Consider the following 7,078-nt stretch of genomic DNA (forward strand, 5'->3'; position numbering starts at 1 on the left):
GAAGTCTAGTATTTATTCTGTAGGTGATACTAAACATATGAGATAAAAGGTGAAAACTTAAGTCAAGTCTATTGTCATTTCGACCATAAACTGCTGATACAGTACACAGTAAAAACGAAACAACGTTCCTCCAGGACCCTGGTGCTACATGAAACAACACAAAACTACACTAGACTATGTAAGACAGCACAAGGCTACACCAGACTATGTAAAACAACATAAAAACTGCACTAGACTACACACCTGCACAGGACTACATAAAGTGCACAAAATGGTACAGGGCAGTACAATAATTAATAAACAAGACAATAGGCACAGTAGAGGACAAATTACAATATAATAATAAATGACATAGATGTCAGTCTAGACTCTGGGTATTGAGGAATCTGGCGGCTTTGGGGAAGAAACTGTTGCACAGTCTGAATGCTTCGGTACCTTTTGCCAGATGGCAGGAGGGAGAAGAGTTTGTGTGAGGGGTACATGGGGTCCTTCACGATACTGTTAGCTTTGCAGGTGCAGCGTGTAGTGTAAATGTCTCTAATGGTGGGTAGAGAGACCCCGATGATCTTCTCAGCTGGCCTCACCATCCGCTGCAGGGTCTTGCAATCCAAGATGGTGCAATTCCCGAACCAGGCAATGATGCAACTGCTCAGGACGTTCTCAATACATCCTCTGTAGAATGTGATGAGAATGGGGGGTGGGAGATGGACTTTCCTCAGCCTCCATAGAAAGTACAGATGCTGCTGGGCTTTCTTGGCTATGGAGCTGGTGTTGAGGGACCAGGTGAGATTCTCCGCCAGGTGAACACTAAGAAATTTGGTGCTCTTAACAATCTCAACGGAGGAGCCATCAATGTTCAGCGGAGTGTTCTGACAATTTCAAAGTTAATTTATGGAATCTATTCTGAAACAGTCTGAATTAGGGCTTCCGGAGAGGCAAAGGATATTCAATGAAAACTAACATGACAAATGATAAGAAAAGAGAAATGAGACTGAATGGTTTCTTCCACACTGAATCACATGGACTTACTGGATCAAATGATCTCATCCAACATAACAGTTCTATGATTCGAACTTCTTATATTGTGTGAAAATGAATTTTATCATATGCAAGTCACAATGCTTATGTTCTAAGGCCACTGCTCCCCAGATGATATATTTTCCAAATCAAAAAGCAGGTGTTTCCCCACAATGAGTTCAATAAATAGTTTTGACCATTACCACAGCTTTCCCAGCACTATAACAACAGTAACGTGGGCAGTCATTAAAGCGCAATTATAACCATCCTCCATTAGTTTATGCCGATTGAAATGGTGATCTCAAATCCATATATAAAAGAGGAAATAAATGTTTCTAATGGTTAGTCACTTCAGTAGCTTTATTTCATTACAAACTGATTCTGCTTGGCTTTTAGCAACAGAGCAAATATCAGTCCAGAGGTTTATGGGTTACAGAAATACTACCTTGCTGTAACAAACAATGGTACTTTTGACATCCATAGGGTAAGCATTTTCTTCTGGATGAGGGAAATAGAGGGCAGGGTAAGGAAGGGAAAACAGGAGGAAAAACAACAGAACTGACAGCTTGCTTAATTCCCAACAGCTAAGCATTACATAGCAATGATGAACAAGCCATTTTATCCAAATACTGCCAGCGTTTTTGCTCCACACACATTTCCTTCCATCTTTCTTTCAGCTAACTCCATGAATATATTCCTTTTTCCTTCCTCTGTTTATATCACTAATCCTTAAATGCATCCATGCAAGTTGCCTCAATTATCAAGGACTGAGGATGTCTTTCCTGAATTACCAATTGGATTTATGCATAAGTAGCTTCTATTTATAGCGTCAAGTTTTGGCTTTCCCCATAGATGGAAACAACACTGTCCACTCTTAATTTTTTTCATAATCTTAAAATTGACTGATAACTTAGCTTTTCCAGAGAAAAGAAATTATTTTTCTCAATAACCATCCTTATACACTAGTTTTGCACTTTAATGCCCTTCAAAATAAGCAAATGAGAACCTGATACAAAAAGTTAGAGAATGTGTTCCATCAAAATAAATGGTAAAAGTGAAGGGAATACAGAGACCAAGATGGGAAGAGTGCACATATAATTCTCTGCATTAAATGGTAACTCGAACACGTTAATCTAGTTAGGCTCCTGAACTTCATGTTACAGATCTAAATAGAGTGCTGTAAATTTGGAAATCTACACAACAAAATATTGAATTATGGATTTAAAACAAGCTACTACCCAATGGATAAGACAGCAGCTGTGCAGGCAGAAACTGAAATCTGGAGCAACATACAAAATGCTGGAGGAACTCAAAAGCCAGACAACATCTGTGGAGGGGATCTCAACCCAAAACACCAACTGTCAATTTCCCTCCATAAATGCTGCCTGACCCACCGAGCTCCTCAATATTTCACATTGTTGGCTTTCCTTCAGAATTGAGACCTGATTTCCAACAGACTTCTTTGGGATCTGAGACATGACCCACTGAGAATTTCCACATTTCTTGTTTTAGCATCAATTCCCAAGCAATACCACTGTCTTCCTTAAAACCGAAAACCAACTATGCTTCAACCCAGTTATGATACAGCAGCCCATACCCCTTTATAGCCTAGGCAGACTTCAAACTATTTTGCAAACTCCAAAATACACATCAACTCTCTCCACTACTTTGGCAAATATTGCTATCTTTTAATCATGTTCAAGTTCAGTTTATTGTCATTCAACCATGCACATGTATCCCACCAATCAAAACAACGTTCCTCCAGACAAAGCTGCACAACTCACTACATACAGCTCACACGCAAAGTAATATTACCACTCGTAAATTAACAAATGATAAAGTGCATTAAATACACAAGTAAACTGTCTAATGCTACCAGCACCTCGTGCGTGATGAGACCTGGGGTGGCGGGGAGTTCAGTAGTCTAACAGCCTGGGGGAAGAAGCTGTTTTCCATTGCAACAATTCTTGTCCTAATGCTACAGTACCTCCTTCCTGATGGTCGGAGCGTCAAGAGATTGTTGGACTGATAGGAGGGATCGGTGACAATGCTCAGGGCCCTGTGTATGCAGCACACCTGATAAATATCTCTAATGGGTAGAAGAGAGACCCCAATGATCCTCTCAGCATTCCTTACAGTCCTTTGTAGTGACTAGACAATTCCCACACCAGACAGTGATACAGCTGGTCAGGACACTCCTGATGGTGCTCCTGTGGAAACTGGTTGGAACGGGAGATGCGGGTAGCAATCAAGAAGTGATGTTGCTGTGATATCTGTAATAACATAGATTTATTCCCCATATTTTTCCAAATACCAACTTTGTTTGGGATCAGTATCAAAGTTTCCCTCTGGCATTGTTAGTTTAACCAATGTGCAGTGCAGCTAAACCTGCCATAAAGAGTAATTCAGAAGTCGTGACTGCATCAAAGGTGCAAAACTGAAGATTACAGGGACAGGTGGAACATGGATATCATTATCAGGACCAGGTGGAAGATGGATATCATTATATGTGGAGGAAGGTGTATTGAGGAAGCAGAATCAGTGTGAATGAAACACTCAGCAATGACAGCAGGGTAATCAATGACGCACACAGCACTGGAAGAACTCAGCAGGTCAGCTAGCATATATGGAGGGAAATGAACAGTCAACATTTCGGACAGACTCAAGATAACGAATGCACTGATTTACTGGAGAGTGAATTTAGTGTGAAAGGCAAGTGATATTACTGAGCCCACAAGCACAATCAGTACAATGACCAGCTTGCTAACATAACAAGCTTTTGTTTAAAAGCAGGTGCATTCCTACCTGCAATTATTTTTTATTGCTTTCTCAACATCCACTACTAGGCTTTTATGAGCCCAAATGCAATTTTCACATTCAGGCAGCTGCGATACAAGCCATCAGCAAAACATCCTCTACTGGAGTACAACTTGAGTAATTGAGCAAAAATGCAGTCAGTGTCATCATTTAAATCCACAGAGTAATCCTTCCATTATTTTTCCTGATTTGCTTCGTACCACACCCCATTCCTTTGACTCTTCTCTGAAGTACTTCTTGCCCTCCTATATTACAGATGTCCATCATCCGTAACAATGCGCAGTAATTGGCAGTTTGGCATCGTGAGAAATCGCTGCACTGTCTAGTATTGTGCTCACAGCCACATGGCCTCCCACTGCAACTCACTGGTTGCCCAAAATGTTTGCCAAATTTTTCTTTAAGCAAGTCGGCACTGTCTGCAATTGGTTCAAGGTTTTCATGTGGTAATCAGCCAACACCCTTCATGCATCTGATATACGATGATACGATGATAATGGTGGATTAATAACTTTGACAATCAAAACAAGCTTACCATTGAGAAAACACCAACAATAAATACAATATTAACATCAACTGCATGTTATATATTCCATAGAAACTGACAACTGAGACTCACCGTTTCCATATGGATTATCAAAATACTAAACATTTAAGGCATAATATTAACTTTGAGTGTTTGTTAAAGAGCTTCAATTAGAAAATATTCATGTTTGGTTGTAGATGGAGCACGACCAAATCAGTGACACAAGAACTGCTGTCAACAGGACAAGCTCTCAAACCAGCCCAGATAAAACCCCACTGAACAAGTGGACAGTACTGAAGCTGACTCATATCACAGCTGTCCAGAGGGCAGATATGTGGGATTCAAGATTGTTTACTGTCACTTCCAGTACAGAAGCGTAAAGGAGAACAAAATTATCCAATGCAGCATATAAAAACGCAGAATAATTTTATAAAACAATAAAAATAAATAAGTTATATACACAGATTGATTACATGTACATAAAGTGAATCTGACAGGAAATGATGTAGTAGTGGTGATAGGGGTTGTGGAGGGTGGGTTAATGGGTAGATGTGTTAATCAGCCTTATTGCTTAGGGAAAGTAACTGTTTTTGAGTCTGGTGGCCCTAGAATGGATGCTGCGTAGCCTCCTCTTTGATGGGAGTAGGATAAACAGTCCATGAGCAGGGTGGGTGGGAACCTTCCTGATATTGTGGGCCTTTTTGTATGTTCTTGATGGCAGGAGCTCTCCTTTCCTGCAAGACATCAACCAACCTGGGGCAAATACTCTAATCCAATCTGCTAACAAGTCTAAAAGTGCTCCTATGAATTCCAATCGTTAAATGTTTTGACAAATGCTTTTCAAATAATATTCCACATCCAGCAAAATGCATTTAAATCCTGATACGTGCATTAAAGATAAATTTGCATTTATATGGTATCACAAACATAAGTTTTTCCAGCCGTTTGCTACATGTGATAACAAACCAATCCAATCACAATCTAAGGTCACCTTACAGTCAGAAAGTACTTTTACAAGTGCCTACAGCAATTTCAGAGATAAGACTGCCCAAAGGTAAGTAGAATTCCCCTAGCCTTCAAAATAACTCTGGAGGATCAGTTTTACACCTATTTAGCAGGCAGGCGAAGCCTTGGCTTAAAATCATACCTGAAAGTCAACATCAACAATGCACTGAAGTAACAGCCAAGATTCACTGCAGGCTCTTTAAGTAGAACTTGAACTTGCACACACGCGTTCACACAGAGGTGAAGGTGTTATCAGCACGCTAACGCTGACACCCGGAATCATAATTTAGAACTGGGGAAGGTCCCTAAACATTTCCAAGGACCAGAAACTCCAAAACTGGTCCTTGACCCCATTTTAAAAGATCAATTTCTAGACCAAGTTTAAAAGGATACTACATTGGCAAGAGGAAAAGATTCACCTTCAAACATTCATCTGCACAAAAACCTTCAACACGTTGTTCATTCTCTACAGAATCCGAACTGGAGTCTGCCCTGCTCCCTTGGAGTAAGGCTTGAATCACAATCATCTGACTCAGTCAGTGCTGTACCTACGCCAAATGTACCAAGGCACCAAGATACATGGAAAGAGGGAGGGATAAGCAAACCAACAATAAATGAGACTTAATTTAACAGAAGGGACTCTGTCTACTGGCTGAGCTGCCAGTACTGGGGCTCGAGCACCACAACAATGCCTCCGCTTGGTGTTCAATGCTTCCTGCCAAGCCAATCCGGGCCTGGGAGCTGGGAGTCGGCCAGTGGCCGGGCGGGGCAGCCGGGGTTTATTTGGGGAACATCGGGTGTCCCTGACCCCGAGCATCCTCTGGCTGCCGCCCGCTCTTACCTCACACCATGTGCCGGTTCCAGGTTTCCGAGATCCGGCTCGGCGCCTCACGGCCCAACACCTCACACCCCCGAACTCCCAACCACCTGTCACCGTCACCATCAAAACCCTCCCCCGGGACAGTTCGTTAATCGAGACCGGGGTTGGAAGGGGGAGAGTTCGGGCCCGTCACCCACCCCCCCCTCCCATACCATCCTCATCACCCCGGCCTCGAACAAAGGGATTCCTCCGTCAGCTGGAGCCCAGGCCCCGGGGCAAGAAGGGGAAGCGCTTACCCGGGCAAGGCAGCCAGGCTCCAGACTCATCAACACGGCGCGGGTCCCGGCGGAGGCCCCGGGGACAGGGCTGAGGCCCCGGAGCGGAGCGGCTCCCCCCGCCTTCACCGGATCGCGGCCATCTCGCCACCCCCGGCACCGAGGGTCGCCTCCGACAGCGGCTGGAGGTGGAGGGGGCGGGGGGTAAAAGATGCAGGCTGAAGGCCCCTCACTAGGAAAGCCGGCCCCAGGCCGGATCAGACTGCGCCGCTGCGGGGCCGCGCTTGGGCCCGATCCCGGCTTCGCTTCGTCTCTCCCGGATCCGAGCAGTCCCCGAGGCGAAGCGCCGATGCACTGGCGAGGCGGCAGCCAAAACCCGGAGCGGCGCCACAAATCCAGGAGCAGACTGCGAAGCGCCGTAAACCCCGCCACGGAGCCCGGAACGGAGCGAAGGCTTGGTAAAACCCGAACTGGAATCCTGAAAACCCGGATCGGACTGGAAGAAAACCCGGAACGGAGTCAAGACGGATTGAACCCAGAGCGAAAGTAGGAGAGGCTGGAAAGATCCGGAGTAATTCTGTTAGCTGTCAAGGCCCAAAGGAGAACAAGGGGCAGAGAGTC

The 7,078-nt window shown here is 44.2% G+C and overlaps 1 protein-coding gene across 3 annotated transcripts in view; it reads right to left on the reverse strand.

Annotated features, from left to right (window-relative positions):
- Window positions 1-6,842, reverse strand: part of LOC140714129 (zinc finger protein 609-like) — a 231,035-nt gene extending 224,193 nt beyond the window's left edge. For all 3 annotated transcript variants that reach the window (XM_073024928.1, XM_073024926.1, XM_073024927.1), the window contains exon 1: window positions 6,479-6,842. The gene's annotated coding sequence lies outside the window, so the exon portion shown is untranslated. The remainder of the gene's footprint in view (window positions 1-6,478) is intronic.
- Window positions 6,843-7,078: the final 236 nt, after the last annotated feature.

This window comes from Hemitrygon akajei, chromosome 21, assembly GCF_048418815.1.
Source record: "Hemitrygon akajei chromosome 21, sHemAka1.3, whole genome shotgun sequence".
NCBI classification, from domain to species: Eukaryota; Metazoa; Chordata; class Chondrichthyes; order Myliobatiformes; family Dasyatidae; genus Hemitrygon; species Hemitrygon akajei.